This window comes from Microtus pennsylvanicus, chromosome 6, assembly GCF_037038515.1.
Source record: "Microtus pennsylvanicus isolate mMicPen1 chromosome 6, mMicPen1.hap1, whole genome shotgun sequence".
NCBI lineage: Eukaryota > Metazoa > Chordata > Mammalia > Rodentia > Cricetidae > Microtus > Microtus pennsylvanicus.
The window spans coordinates 113,736,214-113,752,582 of record NC_134584.1 but is presented as its reverse complement, the minus strand read 5'-3'; positions in this window follow the sequence as shown (position 1 = coordinate 113,752,582).

Below are 16,369 nucleotides of genomic sequence, written 5' to 3'. Positions count from 1 at the left end.
TTCCACTGAAGTTCACAAGGGTGGCAATCTCAGGATGCCATGTGAGGAAGGGAGCTGTGGGGAAATCAAGCCGTAATTACTTCCGAGTATTTGCTCAGCATCAGACTCCATGGAAGGGCAACAAGAAGGTGTCATGACCTTGCCCTCAGATTTCTGAGAGGTTTATGAAGAGAAAACAGAGCCAAAGAGTTTCGAGAACACTTCACTCTAAATTTGGAACCAGGATGCTTATGAGGCAAATGACATGGCTCTTGCAGTAGGGAGTGGAAGGGACTGAGACAAACGGGAGTATGGGGGGAGGAGATCAATCAACTCAAACTGGCCTCACTGTGTTAGTTGATTTTTCTGTTGCTTGACAGATACCAAAGGGAAAGAAAGCATTCTAGGGGAAGAATTTGCTATGACTTTCCAGCCTTCTGTGTGCTGGCTCCATTTCTGAGCTGTGGGCTGACAGGATGTCTTGGTGGAAGAGAGCTGCTCAGCACCACAGTGACCTGGAGGCAGAGTCGAAAAAGGATAGGTTACTCTTCCACGGCACATTCCTGGCATCCTACTCACTTACTCTAGCCGGGCCCTCCCTCTCAGCTCCCCTAATAGCACTGCCAGGTGGAACAAAGCCTTCAACCCACGAGCCTGTGGGGACATTGCTCACTCAGACCCGAACAGCCACGATTGCCAGGTAAGGACGTGAGTTCAGGATTGCCAGAGCTTTTAGAGATTCACAAGGATCGAGTTCTTTTTATGCAAAGCATACCAAATTTATAAAATCTTATGAATATAACATCGGATGAACACAGCGTATCTGTGAGCCAAATTTAGCCCACATGGCTTCCTTTTGCAATCCTTGGTCTTTTCCAATCATTCTCAGGTGGGATAAATTTGTTCCTTGGGTCATTTGCCAATGCCTGGGCACATGTTTTATTTTGTCACAACAGGCATTACAGGCAACTAAGGGATAGAGGCTGCTAAATACCCTTCTCAGTGGGAAATAATTAGTACATCCATGCTGTTAATAGTGTTCACTCTAAGCCACAGAACCTCAGATGCTGGGAACGTGAGACTCTGTTTGTTTGTTTGTTTTTTTTTTTGTCCTCCTGTCCATGTGAGCTTGGAAATGTCTTTGTTCTGGTTGGCAAAAGAAGCTGCTTGGGCTAACTGATGCTCCAGGGACTTTCCAGCCTAGGGCTCGAGATCATATCAGTCCTCATGCTGGCAGGGACCTGGCACAAAGGCGCTCTGCAGAAATGCCATTGATGGGAAGTGATCGCTATGGATGAGACAACACAGGCTCCAAGTGTCCCCAACCTGGACTACTGTTGGTCCTTTGGATAAGTTCCAAAGCTTCTTTCACTTCTGTCTCACTCAAGACACTTGAAAATTTTGAAGCTGATGTTGCGAGGCTCCTAAATCATCCCGTACAATTTTTTTTTTAAAGAAACTGTTTTCAGAGAGGACAAGAAATCAGAAGACATATTCTAATTTAATATGCCACTGCCCTTCTGAAAAGAGACAGCCTTTCAGATACGGACTTGGAGTCTCGTCATTGTGTGGGCCTGCGTATCTCCTCAACCTTCATAAGCAAAGTTATTATTTTATCTTCAGGATTTAATTCAGTTGTGCCCACAGGGGAAGCGAGGCAGACTTTTGGATGCGGTACATGGAGAAAGGGTGATGCTAGCCTAAGCCAGGAGCAGCAGTGTCGGGCAGAAGGTACACACATGATGTAGTTTACAAGTTTTCATGCTTCCACACAGCTTCCTGCTGAGCGGGCTCATCTCCAGGCAGCCTGAGTCACTCTGGATGTTGCCTTAGTTTGGGATTATAGGAAAACATAAGCTGAGTGGGCTTATTTTATCAATATGAAAGCTCATGTTTCTGCAGGCTGGAAGTTTAAGACGAAAGTGGCAGCGGATGAAGGTCTTGAAGTGGCAGCGGATTCGAAGGTGTTGAAGGTCTCTTCTGCTTCATAGCAGGGGCCCCCTAACGTCTTCCTTCTGTGGTAGAAGGATGCTGTGTGTAATCCTTATAAGGTTACTGAACTAGCTTCGTTTGTGTTACTCTGGCCAGAACTAACCTAGGGGAGGACAAGGTTTATGTGGCTTATAATTCCAGGTCACAGTCCACCACAGAGGAGAGATCAAAGCATGAACTGAAAGCAACTAGTTAGATCACATCCGCAGTCGAGAGAGGAATGCATAAAATGAACACGTACTTGCTTTTCAGCTGTTTCTGCTCAGCCGGCTTTCTTTACTACTGCACAGTTCAGGGTCCAGCACATGATGAAAGGATGCTGCTAGCATTCAGGTGGGTTTTCCCGCCTCAAATAATAATCAAGACAGTCCCGCAAAGACTTGCCCACTGATCAACCCGATCTAGGCAGTTCCTCAACTGAGGATCTTTTCAGGTTGTTCCGGGTTATGAGAAGTTGTCGATAAAAAGCTAACCTTCATAGTTAGTCACTCCACTCATAAGGATCTCTTAGTCACCTCCTGAAAGAGCCACCTCCCAATACAAACACCTTGGGGATGAGGTTTTCAATATACAAACTTCAGTAATCAATCATCTATATTACCCATGTTGCTACCATAGCCCCTTTCTTCAATATGCAATAAAAATATTTCCAACTGGGATACATTTATTGGGAGGAAGGGCTTTCTGAGCTGTTGGAGAAGGGACAGGGCTACTCTTTCAGGATTTCTGGATATCGACCCCATGAGCCTTCCAAGAATAGATGTGGCTTTGGTGATGCTGCGTTTCCTTCAGAGTCCCAGGAGCTATTTTTCTATAGTGTTTGATCTAACAGCCATGTGCAGATGGCTATGACAAGCTCTTCTGGAATGGTAGTGCAAACCTGAGGATTCCAGAGTCATGACAAAGCAAACCCCTGTCCTGGATTTAAAAAAAAATCCATTTGCTTCTGTGTCCCTGCTAGGGGCTCTGTGACCCAGAATTAACGTATCAGACACTCTTACCTCCCCTCATTGAGTAGTGGTTGCTCTCCTGGCAGCTACCTGTACCTTTCGTTTGTCAGGTTAGCAAGTCAGTCTACCAGTATGACAGGTGTGTGAGCAAATACAGGTAGGTTGTGCCGGCTGCACATACATGCAGAATGTAGAAGTGAAGGGCAGTGTTGGCTGATGGGCAGCTGTCTTGGTCTAGGTTTTCCTTAAAGCAGACAGTGGAGGCCAAGTCGACTGGGGGTGGAACCCAGGAAGCATTGGTAGTAGAGTGGAAAAGTCAGATCTGGAATAAAAGAAAATAGGGAGCAGGCACATTTTCAGACAAGTGGGCTGCTGGTTCTTGATTCTACTAGAGATCTCCAGAAGGTAGTATGGATCAGGCTTTTGAATGATCCAAAATGGCCACTAATGAAACTGGGATATTTATGATGTCCCTCACAGTGGTTCTCAACCTTCCTAATGCTGGGACCCTTAATATAGTTCCTCATGTTTAGGTGACCCTCACCCAACCATACAATTATTTCATGCTACTTCATAATTGTAATTTTGCTACTGTTGTGAATTACAATACAAGTACCTTATATACAACCCCTGTGAATGCATCAACCTCAAGGGGGTCGTGACCCACAGGTTGAGGACCATGGCTTTATCAGGTGTTCATCATTGCTTTATGAAGAGAAGGGTAGTTTTTAGAACTCTAGTGTTGCCTTCCTGGTAGAATAAGCAGATTCCCATCCCCAGAGTCCTCAGGCAGGCAGTGGAGTAGGTGTTCAAAGCCAGCAGCTCCAGGAGGGCACTCACTACAGAGGAACACAGGCTGCAATGGGACGGCGCTTGCCCGAGTGTATTGATTTAAACTGTTATTATCGCTGTAGCAGTTGTACAGGCGTAAACCAACTGTAATATTCTTATGCTTATAGCTCTTAACAGATTGTGCTAAGAAGCAAAACACGCTTGAATATTACATTTTCAAAGCAGTAAAACGCCGTGCAAGTTGAAATAACAATACCTTGATGCGATGCCTAATATACTTTGGTCAAACAAGATGAAGATTTACAGTGCAAATATGCTGACTATCAAGAGGCCAATTATTCTGAAATCCATGTGACTAGATCTTGTGGTAACTACACCTCCCTGCTGCCAAAAATCTCCTCTATAGCTATAAAGCTTTCGCTGAATCTAAACACACTGTTTTGTCTTTTAATTTTTAAAATTTTACTTATACTCTCATACAATACATTCCAACCACAGCCTCAACTCCAGCCACCCTTCCCAGTTCCCTTTCACATCCACTGTTCCTCTGCTTCCCTTCAGAAAAGAGCAGACCTCCCAGTGATTCAACTAAACATGGTATAACAAGATGGTGCAATAAGACTAGGCAAAACCCTCCTATTAAGGTTGGATCAAGCATCCTAGTAGGAAGAAAAGGGTCCCAAAAGCAGGGGAAAGGGTCAGAAACACCTCTATTCCTGCTGGTTGGAGTTCCACAGAACTCCAGACCATATATGCAAAGCATGTAGTCACAGACCCATTCAGACTTTGTGATGGCCACTTCCTTCTTTGTGAGCTCCTATGAGCCTGACTTAGTTGATTCTGTGGGTCTCGTTTTCCTTGAGTACTGGACATCCCTAACTCCTGCAATCCTTCTGTCCTCTCTTCAGGGGGATTCCCAGAGCTCTGCCTAATGCTTGGGTTTGGGTCTCTGCATCTGCACCCAACAGATGCTGGGAGAAGCCTCTCTGATGACAACTGGGCTAAGCTCTGATCTGTGAACATAATGGAGTATCTTAACTTTTAATTTTATTCAAACAAGGCTCTTAATTAAAACTGGTTGACCTGGCTCTTTAAGCAAAGAGATCCATTGAAAAAAGTGGGAACCAGCAAGTAAAAGCTGAGCCTGGTAACTTCAGTTCAATGCCCAGGACCAACAGGGAGAGAAGCAACACCCTTGGGCTATCCTCTGAATGCCACACCTGTGAGGTGGCACATCTGCACGCAGACATACACACGTAATATAAAAAGCACCTACTTTCCTCCTTCTACACATGACTGTCTTGGATGGGCAGCTGCGTTTGTTGAAGATGCTGTTTGTTCTTCAGTATGTATTGAAGAAATGTATTGACAAGGATGCTGGTCTCCTTGTCAAAAAGCATGTAGATGCTTTTTGTAGTACAGATGTAAGGTTACATAAAGAAAGGGAAGAAGAAGAGCTAAGCATGACATCACATGTCTGTCACCTTAGTATTTTTGTGGTGGAGAGGGTAGAGTTTGAAATCTTTTTAATTAATTAATTTATTTATTTAATAAAGATTTCTGCCTCCTCCCCGCCACCGCCTCCCATTTCCCTCCTCCTCCCCCAAACAAGTCCCCCTCCCTCGTCAGCCCAAAGAGCAATCAGGGTTCCCTGCCCTGTGGGAAGTCCAAGGACCACCCACCTCCATCCAGGTCTAGTAAGGTGAGCATCCAAACTGCCTAGGCTCCCACAAAGCCAGTACGTGCAGTAGGATCAAAACCCAGCGCCATTGTTCTTGAGTTCTCAGTAGTTCTCATTGTCTGCTATGTTCAGCAAGTCCGGTTTTATCCCAGGCTTTTTCAGACCCAGGCCAGCTGGCCTTGATGAGTTCCCGATAGAACATCCCCATTGTCTCAGTGTGTGGGTGCACCCCTTGCGGTCCCGAGTTCCTTGCTCGTGCTCTCTCTCCTTCTGCTCCTGAGTTGGACCTTGGGATTTCAGTCCGGTGCTCCAATGTGGGTCTCTGTCTCTGTCTCCTTTCATTGCCTGATGAAGGTTAATATCCAGGAGGATGCCTATATGTTTTTCTTTGGGTTCATCTTCTTATTTAGCTTCTCTAGGATCATGAATTATAGGCTCCATGTCCTTTATTTATGGCTAGAAACCAATTATACTCATCCCATGAATTTGAAATTTGAGGCCAGCCTGGGCTCCCAAACAAGACCCTGCCTTAAAAAATAAATTTATTCTATTGAGACAAATGATGTCGGGAAGCTCACAGAATCCCAGGGATTGCTGGGACTCTGCAGAAAAATTTGAAGAAATGACCCGGGGGGTTGTAAACGCAAAGGACCAGATGCTTACTGTGATCCACACATGGTTTGGATGTGTTCCCCTAAAGCTTCACGTGCTGGGCTCATGGGCCCCAGTGTGCTTGTGTTGATGTCTTGAGGCTTCTTGGAGGTGGAAATACTGGACAGCAACTAGGGTGAGACCCAGCTTCATCACGTGTCCATACTGGTCTCTAGCGATCCAGTTCTTACAAGAGATGGATGTTACAAAGCAAGGCTGCTCCCTCGCCTGCTTCTTCAGCATCTCCCTGCCCAGTTCTGTTGTGTTGTGACACAATCAAGGGGACATTGAGGAGAGGATGACTGTGGAGGCTACTTCGTCTTGGAATTTTGAGCTAGGAATCTGTGGACTAAGTTAATCTATATGATACCTGTTAGCATTCAGGCATCTGTACTGGCTTGACCTTGGGGTATACGTCCTAAGCTGTAACCAATAAGGGCACCTCCTGTGCAATTCACTACATTCCCTTTTAAAAGGGCCCTGCTCATCCCCCCCCTCTCTCTCTCTCTTCCTTTCTCCCCCTCTCTCCCCTTCCCCTCTCTTCTCTTCTCTCTCCTACTACTCTGTCCCCGGAGGCCAGTCTCCCCTCTCCTCCCCTTTTCCCATTCACTTTCCCCCAATGAAAAACCCCTCCACCTGAGCTCTGTGGCATGGCATCTTTCTCTCGCACCCTGCTTTTTTAAAATTACAACAGTACCCAGACTCTGTTTTTGGTTTTGCTCTTTAGTTACAGCGGTACAAACCGGACTTGATAATAGCTGTTATATGAATACCAAGTTCTACAGAGGAAAGAGTGCTAGGCGAATCCTCAAGAATATCTTGGCTTTCCACAGTTGTTGCTCTGTAAATAAAGCTGACATATATTAGCTAAGATTGTTCAAGCAGCTGCTTTCATTGACTTTGGTTAGCAGAGAAGAACTTCTTGTAGGAGGAGATCGAGGCCTGCTCAGCAGAAGGAAATTCATGTCTGGCACTGCAGACACAGCCAGACACCTGCAGCTGGTGAGGTAATGGATTCTAGAGGAAAATTAAAAATTATCACTTTTCTGTACTAGCATAGTTTCCAACTGTGTTCATCCTCATATTCATAGATAAGCAAAGATCGCACCCCTCAGCAAGGAAGCTTCTCTTGTAGCAGACAGACCATCACAGAAAGCTACAGCTTGCCAACTGAGAATCTTTTTTTGTTGTTGTTGTTGTTTTTTGTTTTTCGAGACAGGGTTTCTCTGTGGTTTTGGAGCCTGTCCTGGAACTAGCTTCTGTAGACCAGGCTGGCCTTGAACTCACAGAGATCTATCTGCCTCTGCCTCCTGAGTGTTGGGAATAAAGGCATATGCCACCACCACTCGGCTCAACTGATAATCTATAACACAATCCCTAAGGCTCGAGGCACATCCTGGAAGAAGGGGCAGAAAGACTGTTAGAGTCAGAGGTTCAGGGCATCTGTTGCAAGATATGCAAGATAGGCTGCTTCTACATATGACAAAGATGCTGCACCCACGAAATCAACAGTGTGGTTGCCTAAGCAAGACCAGTACACTGACACCAGTAGACTCGTCAATATGAGTAGGGGATGCCTCATAGGTCCCTCAACACATACATATATGAACAACACTAAATGGATTCGGCAGGCTGTCTTTTTAATATCTATATCCATATCTCTATCTATCTATCTATTTATCTATCTATCTATCTATCTATCTATCTATCTATCTATCTATCTATCTATCTACGTTTTATCTATTTATCTATCTATCTATCTATCTATCTATCTACGTTTTATCTATTTATCTATCTATCTATCTATCTATCTATCTATCTATCTATCTATCTATCTGTAACAGTAATAATTTAAAAAGATGCAGTCATGAATTTGTGAGAGGGAGTTGGGGGACAGAGGAGGAGACAGAGGGGGAAGGAAGCAAAAATCATATAAATTCAGTACTGATGTATGAAATTCTCAACAAACAAAAATAAGTAAAGAATTTTTAATGTCAAACGAAGAAGAGAAAGGTGTGGAGATTTTATTAATTTTAAAGAAAATCACAGGGCTCCAGGTAAATTTATGCGGCCCACCTTTCTCTAATCATAGACGAAGTATTCCCACAAGAAGGCTATTAGAAACAGATGGGTTGTAAAGTCTGTTTGGGATGATTTTCCATCTGCATTTTTGGGCCTCTGAGCCTTAACAAGGGATTTCATAATGAGGCATATGCTTGGAACTGTAAGTCCTTTTCAGTCATGCCAAGCTCAAGTGTGTCCACCCCGGTCCTAGTTTGGGTTTTGTTGCTGTGATAAACACCATGTCCAGAAGCAACTGGGGGAGCAAAGGTTGCATTTCTTCTTCTTTTTTTTTTTTTTTTAGCTTCTAGGCCATCATTGGGGGAAGCCAAGGCAGGAGTTTGGAGCAGAAATCGTGGAGGAATACTCCTTCCTGGCTTGTTCCCTCTGGCTTGCTCAGCTATATATTTTTATACAGCCCAGCCCAGTGGGTAGGGATGGCATTCCCAGCGGTGAGCTGGACCCTCCTAAATAAATGAGCAACCGAGAAATGCCTCACAAACATGGCCACAGAACAACCTGAGGGGGGCACGTCTTTAGTTGAGGCTTCCTCATCCCAAGAGGATCGAGCTGATAACCAAGATTAAACATCACAATCTGAATACCTGGAAAAGGCCCAAGACAAACACCGAAACACGGCTCCACTTAAGACTGCCCTGTGCATGACGAACCAGGGGAGAGCGGGCTCAAACGCATGCAAATTGAAGTGCTGACTTCTTCTTTTGCTGTTCAGCATGAAAGTGTGTGTGTGGTGGTGGTGGTAGTTCTTATTTAGCGTGGTTATGCCTGTGAATTTGGAATCCACAAAATAGGGACACCTTTTTAGCAGTGTCAAGTGGTAGAAACATTTTGGGAAGGGAACTGGGCAAATGAAACCAAAGCCTCAAAAAGACATGATTTTTTTTAACACAGCACTGAGCAAGCTATTTATTCTGAGGAGTGCACAATTAAAGGTGTGCACAATCATTCTAGCTCCAAGCATCTTCTTTGTGATATTAATTAAAATACGCCAAACCACAGACTAGGAATAAGAGGTTTGGTTTTTGTGTATGTCCACACATTTTGAAACCACAGGACCTTTGAAAACATTATCAGTGGAAGAATATCATCTTTCCTACAATAAGTCACGCATGCCGATATTCATACTACTTATTTGCAGCTATTTTTTGGAGTCCTATTTTATTTTCTTCATGCTTTTTTGTGTTTTTCATTTTTCAACAATTTAAATATTATTGTCAAATGTTCACGTTTTAAGGAAGAAAAAAAACCCTGCAAAGTTCTTCTGTTTCTAGCTATGTTGATGAAAGAAGCAGGTGGTATTTAGAAATTATACTTATTTGTATATGTGTAGGTATATACATGACATGGTGTATGTCAGAAGGTCAGAGAGCAACATGAAGTGGTGTGTCTGGAGGTCAGATGGCAGCTTATAGAAATTGAACTTAAGCCATCAGTCTTGGTAATGAGAGCCTTTCCCTGCTGGGCCATCTTCCTGGCCCCAAAGTGGTTTTTAGTAAAGAAGCAAACAGTTGCAGTATGTGCAGTGTTTTTATAGGTGCTGTTTCCCAAATGACACTGTCGTGTCCTCTGTAGTATATAACACTTCATATCAATACAGCCTCTATTTGCAAGAGGCAGAGCAAATAAAAGCTTATGTACTTCTAGACAGTGCGTTTGACCCAGCTCAATGGTTTTCAAAGGTTGTATGATTCTGACTACACCAGCTGACACACAGGTCCCCAGGGAGCTTCAGGAGGATCTGCCTATCCCTGCTTTCATTGACCAGACTTTTGTCCTCAAATTGACTTTCAGAAGACCACAGCCTGTTTTTCCAGGAGGCAGAGGCTTGAGAGTTTAGTCTACCTGATTTAAAGTACCAACAACCATTAGCTCATGGCCTGAGATTATTTCTGCCTTGTCCCTCTTCCTTGATTAATGCCATTATAAAAATATAATAATAATAATAGTAATAATAATAATGTCTTAGCAATAGGATACAAGGTGGAGAAAAAGCCAAATTCTCTTGGATGCTGGGGGGGGGGGGGAGCTTAGCCTAGACAGGTCAGGATCCAAGGTGAACCTATGTCTCTATTCTAGGGGCTCGCCCTACCTAGGGGAAATGAATGAACAAATGAATAAATAAAAAATGACTCTCCTTTCTCCTTTAGGATAGAGAGATCAAAGAGTTAAAATGTTATAAGAGCTAAAGAGGCAGGGACTAGAGAGACTTTGCAAAGGGGAAATTATTATTGTAATTTACTTTATAGTTTGTAGTGATAAGTCATGATCTACAAGATTTAGATGGAAGGTTCTACCTTGCCATGGAATTGATGCCAATCTGAAGAAAAGGGAGTGTGATGGTTAGCTTTGTTAGTTTGACACATGCTAGAATCACCTGGAAGGGAATTCTCATTGAGGAATTGTCTACATTGGGTTGGCCTTTGGCCATGTCTATGGAAGGTTGTATTATTTAAGCAAATTGATGTGGGAAGATCCAGCCCACTGCGGGCACCATCATTCCCTAGGCAGGAGGTCCTGAACTGTCTAAGGATGGAGAAATCAAGCTGAGTAAAATCAAACAAGTGAGCATGCTTGCATTTCTCCCTGCGCTTGACTTTGTGTTGACTTGCTATGACCAGCAGTTTGAGTCTCTGCCTTGACTTCCCACAGTAATGGCCTGAGAATTGAAACTGCAAGCTGAAACAAACCCCCTTCTCCTTCACGTTGCTTTTAGTCAGGATGGTGTTATCACAGCAGTGGAAATAAAACTAGAGTAGGGAACCCTTAGCCCTGAGCAAGGCATGAGTTCCAAGATACATTTTGACCAAAATATAAATGAAGCCATTTGGCACATGTCGCACCATCTCACCTTGACCCTGTGTAAAGTGATGTTAAGCTGATGATTATACCGCTCTTCTCATCTGTGACAATCTTAATGTTATTTTTGATATGTGGCTCATTAATGTACCCTCAGAAAACAAAACTATACAAAAGGTATATTAGATGAGTGGTCGCCCTTCTCTGCCTCCCCCACCCTCTTCCTCCCACTCACCCTTCAGGAATAACCAACTTTATTGCTCCATGTCTTTCCTTTGTGTTTCTTTCTGAAAAGATTAGCATGTGTATAGACACGTTTTCTTTATTCTCCTCTCCTACCCTAAGAGGTAGTGTTCTGTGCCTACCTCTCCTGGGCTTCGCTTTTCCATACAACAATATCTGCTTGAAAGTGTTCCGCAATCACCGCGCAGAGATTCTTTTCATTTCTTTGGTGGCTGCCTAGTAACACAGATGTGCACGTGCCCCAGTTTATTCTGACTTAGTCATTAGCTCTTGACAACGAATGCAATTATTGTATTAAGGTAGAATAAATCACACCAGTGGGCTGGGGATTTATGATCATTGGCCTGGATATTTCCATCGTGGTGGAAAATGTTCCCAGAGAAGGAAGGGTTCTTAGGTTGATCTACTGGGGGGCTGGAGAATAGACACAATCAGCTCAGATGGGGTATTGAGAACGTGTCCCAAACTGAGAGAGACTCACAGATTCCATGAATGACGGGTGGCCTTGCTTAGTTCTTTCTGTTCGTAGGACTGACAGATGTCAGAAGAAAATGGCTGTGGAAGGAAGCTGTTAATAAAGTTGAGACCCATGCTCCACAAATCTTAACCTATCTAAGCATCAGGAGAATTCCTCCTTCAAGGGTTTATCCAAAACCAGAAGGATCCCGAATAATGAGTCGGAGCTTTGGGGGTCTCTGAGACTTTCAGCAGTAAGAGGGGGGGCTGACTGTTGAATTTCATGTCATTCTGATGGTCTGGGGAATTAACACAGATTTCATTTTTTTGGTAAAATGTATGTGTGGGTGTGTGCACACACGTGTGCATACGCACCACATGAGTACAGGTGCCTGTTGAGGCTAGGGTCAGATCCCCTGGAGCTGCAGTTACAGAAGGGTGTAAGCCATCTGACATGGGTCCTGAACTCATGTCTTGCCCAAGAGCAGCAAGCCGCTGACTGCTGAGCCATCACTCTACCACACCCCCTTTTTTTGTTTTGCACACTCATCCCTCAGTATCTGTGTAGAACTGATTCTAAACTTTTCCTGAACTCCTGAAATTCCCAGATGGTCAACCTCCTTGTTTAAAATGGTTTAGCATTTGTATATGACCTGGACACAGCTTCCCATAAGCTCCCAATGATCTCTAGATGACCTCTAGTACCTAATGCAGTAAAAATGCTATACAAGCAAATAGACCGTACCATACTGTTTAGGGAACGGCAACAACAGAACAATCTGCGTGCATTAAAGGTGGATGTCATTATTTCCAAGAACCTTTTGGCTCTGTAGTTGGTCGAATTCACAGATGCAGCCCCTGTGGATGGTGCGGTGGGTGGATTGTATTTTTCATTGTCTGTGGTTTGTGCATGGCTGTTGGTAGATTGGATGTTATGCAGAGAAATGAAAGTGACATTTTTTTGTCCCCTTTGTTAGAGCTGCATTCATCTGTCCTTCTTGTATGCTATTGCATTTAGTTCTACAGAACTCCCGTCAGGAAGATTTTATCCCAACTAGATGAGTGTACGTTCCAGAGAGACTGACTCCCTTGGCTAAGACCACAAGGCAGTTCCACGACAAAACTGAGATATATACCTGGCTCCCAAATACCTCCTCTATATTTTCTGAAGGGTGGCACTTCTCAGAAATAATGAGATCTACAATAAGTTCAAGGTCACAGAAATCACTTTCCTTGAGAGAGTTGAAATACCCACCTTTGGTATTTGGTTTTGAGTCTTCTATTCAAATTCAGGAAGTACAGCGTTCAAAGTATAATCTGTGGTTGAGTCTGCAAATGCCCGGGAATGTCTTTGAACAAGCAGACGAAGCTGTCACGGGTATTTGTCTGGCATGTGCTCTAGTTTTCTTTTGGCTGCTGTGAAGAAAACACTCAAAGCAAGCAATCTGGGGGAGGAAAGGGTCTATTTGGCTTGCCGCTCCAGGTCATAGTCCATCACTGAGGGAAGTCAGAGCAAGAACTCAAACAGGAATCAGAAGCAGAAATCATTGAGGAACATTGCTTGCTAGCTTGGTCATAGCTAATTATCTTTCTTATAGAGCCCAGGACCACCTGCTTAGTAAAAGTGCAATCCAGAGGAGGCTGTGCCCTTCTGTATCAATAATTAAGACAATCTCCCGCAGATGTGCCCACAGATCAACAAGGTAAAGACAGGTACTCAACTGAGACTCTTTTTCCAGGCAATTCTAGGCTGTGTCAAGTTGTTAGTAAATGCTAGTTAGGACAGCAAGTTTTATGATTCACACAACTCAATTTTATCCCTTGGTTAGGAGGGGAAAATTTATTTCAAATACATAGAAAAGAAATGAAAAAAATCAAGAATATCAGTAAAGTGAATTAATTAGATTGGTGATCAAAGGGACTTTTGCATTTTATTACTGATTCAGCTAACAACTTAAAAACAAACACCACCACCACACACACACACACACAAAGATACAAAAAAGAAAAAAGAAAACCATAACCCTCTGACAGTGTTTGGAAGGAAGCCAAGGCATGAGGAAGAAGTCTAGAGCCCTAGCCCCATTTTATATCTTGGTTTGTTTCTAAAGTGTTACCCCATTCCTCCTTCCTCTTGACTGTGTAGAGCTTTTGTGGTGATTCAAATAGAAATGACCCCCAAAGGCTCATATATTTGAGTGCTTAGTCGTTAGGGAGTGGCACTACTTGATAGGGATCCTGAGCTGTGACATTGTTGGGGTAGGTATGACCTTCTTAGAGGAAGTGGATCCTGGTTTGGGGGTTTCAAATGCCCAAGCCAGGTCCAATGTCTCCTCTGCTTCCCGTGAATCTAAACATAGAACTCTCAACTCCCTCCCCAGTAGCTTGTGTGCCTGCACACTGCCATGCTCCCCGCTATGATGCGAATGGACTAAAACCGAAAGTGTAAGTCAGCCCCAATGAAATGTTTTCCTTTATCAGAGTTCTGAGGAGCGGATAGGAGGTGGGATAAAAAGGGGAGGGAAGTGGAGGATGGGAGAAGGGGAAAGATGGGGAACTGGGGCCAGTATGTAAAATGAAAAAAAATTAAATAAAAAAAAAGTTGCCGTGGTCATGGTGTCTCTTCACAGCATCACAGCAATAGAAGACTTCATTATAGCTTGTTTCTTCCTTGGGTAAAAATATGAAGTAAGTCAACAGTAGAAGTGGCGTGTGATGAAGAGTAAATGGAGATCCTGCAGAAGAGTTTCTCCTCCCATGTTTCAAGTAACCTTTCAGCAGGCACAGTCTGATGCTCTGGTTTAGACAACATTGATCCTCCGAGCTTCGTCCTCAGGATGGTGTAACAAGAAGAGGTGTGGAACCATTAAGAGGCTGTGTAAATTAGAACCTCTTTAGGGCAGCAGGAGATGTTCCCTCTCATGGCCCAAAAGAAAGAAATATTTCTCATGGGATCATGGTTAGATCTCTGTAAGGGTTCTCATAAACATCTGAGCTAGCCCAACCCAGTCTCTCCTCTCTGGCTTCCTGTCTGAAGATGGGGCTTGTTCCACACTGGCCTTCTTTGTCTGCTGTAAGCTGCAGCAAGGGAAAGATGCTCCTAAGAGCCTGTATCTGCTGTTCAGATTTTCATCTTCAAAAACGAATTTAACTGGCTTGTCTTCTTAAGTAGCAGATATTAATCTCGTAGGAGGCAGAAAATCACAGACTGCAATGGGGACAGATGAAGGCCTGGAGTCTACAGGAAGATAACTTTGCAAATTGCCTAGGCTTATCTGCTACTAAAAGGCAGACACACGTTTTAATTTAGTTCCCTCTGATCTTAGACCACTACACTAGAACTGTAAAGTGTCGATTGGACATTTTCCTTTTCTGTTTCCCTCATGAATTGTTAGGAAACGCAAATACAATAAATAGATAGGATTTTGGTAATTGGCAAGTACTCACCAGATGTGAGATTCGCCATGTAGCAGACTCTTCCTGAGGGGGCAGGGCCAAGTCAAAAAAAGAAGGGGGAGGCTGGGTTCTGCAAATACAGAGGCAGGTCCTGTCTTGATGGAGAATATTGACAATGCAATCACGGACATGCATTTTAAAAAGTTATTCATGAGACTACTATATTTAATCCTAATTTCTGAGGTTGGGAATAGACATTATGAGTTTTGCATCCAAGATTAGTTTCTATTTCTCTTGGTCCTAAGTTCACCCCTGATGTCATTTGCCTTGAAATAGGCTTCCCAATGTGTGGGACATATACATTAAACAGTGTCCACAGTGATGTAGGTGGTGCTTTGTCCTGGCATTAGGCAACACTTCATCATCTATATACTTCTATTTTTCCTCTATGCCTTCTGACTAAGTGAAGGCTAAAGTATCAAGTTGGCAGCTTGCAACTCAGAACCGGGAGAGATGAGGCTTCAGTCCCAGATCTCCAACAGGTGCTTGGGAGCATCTTCTATTTGCTCTCAAGATAATACTCACTTCTTCTTCCCCCAGGAAGTCAGTTTCCAGGGAAATCGTTGGAACGGACCAATAAGTGCACTTACTCGCTAAATTCAGAATTGTCTAAATAATTAGAAATGCCAGCAGACAGCTGTAAGATTAGATGAAGAGAGAGTTCAAGATGCACTCTGCCAATGCACACCCTGTCCAGTTAGGTTCCCCCTGGCTCCCAAGGAAGGCCATAGAATCCAGAAGGCAGTGCTCTCTCCCCTGTAACAATAGTTCCTGCTCTTTCTAACCTACTCTCTTCACACCTGGGTAAGTATTGTCAAAAACACACTAAACAACCAGGTAACTTTAATTTCAAATAAATCACTAGTCATTTTAATACGACTAGGTTCTACTTAGTATATGGAACAGAATTATATATAATTTTTTTCTGGATTTCCAACTAACTAGACAACTGATATTTCATTTGCTAAATCTGCCAGGACTAGCCTTGTAGATAATTGCACCCACTGTTGCCAGATCCTTGTTAGGGTCCTTTAGCCTTGCTCACAGCTTTGTTAATGGTTTCTCCATTGAACTCTACTTGACTTCCCCAGTAGAGAACACTGCCTAGTTTTTGATTAATGGAACTCATACTAGTGGGCAGCAATAACTGCTATGTTTTTATGGTACTGCTTCGTTTCTCATTTTGTCTTCTTTTGGTGGCAGGCAACATTGGTTTTCTTTTATAGTGAAATATATTTTCATTTAAGAATAAATGTATTTGTGGAGATTGGGGGTGTAGCAGAGTTGGTAG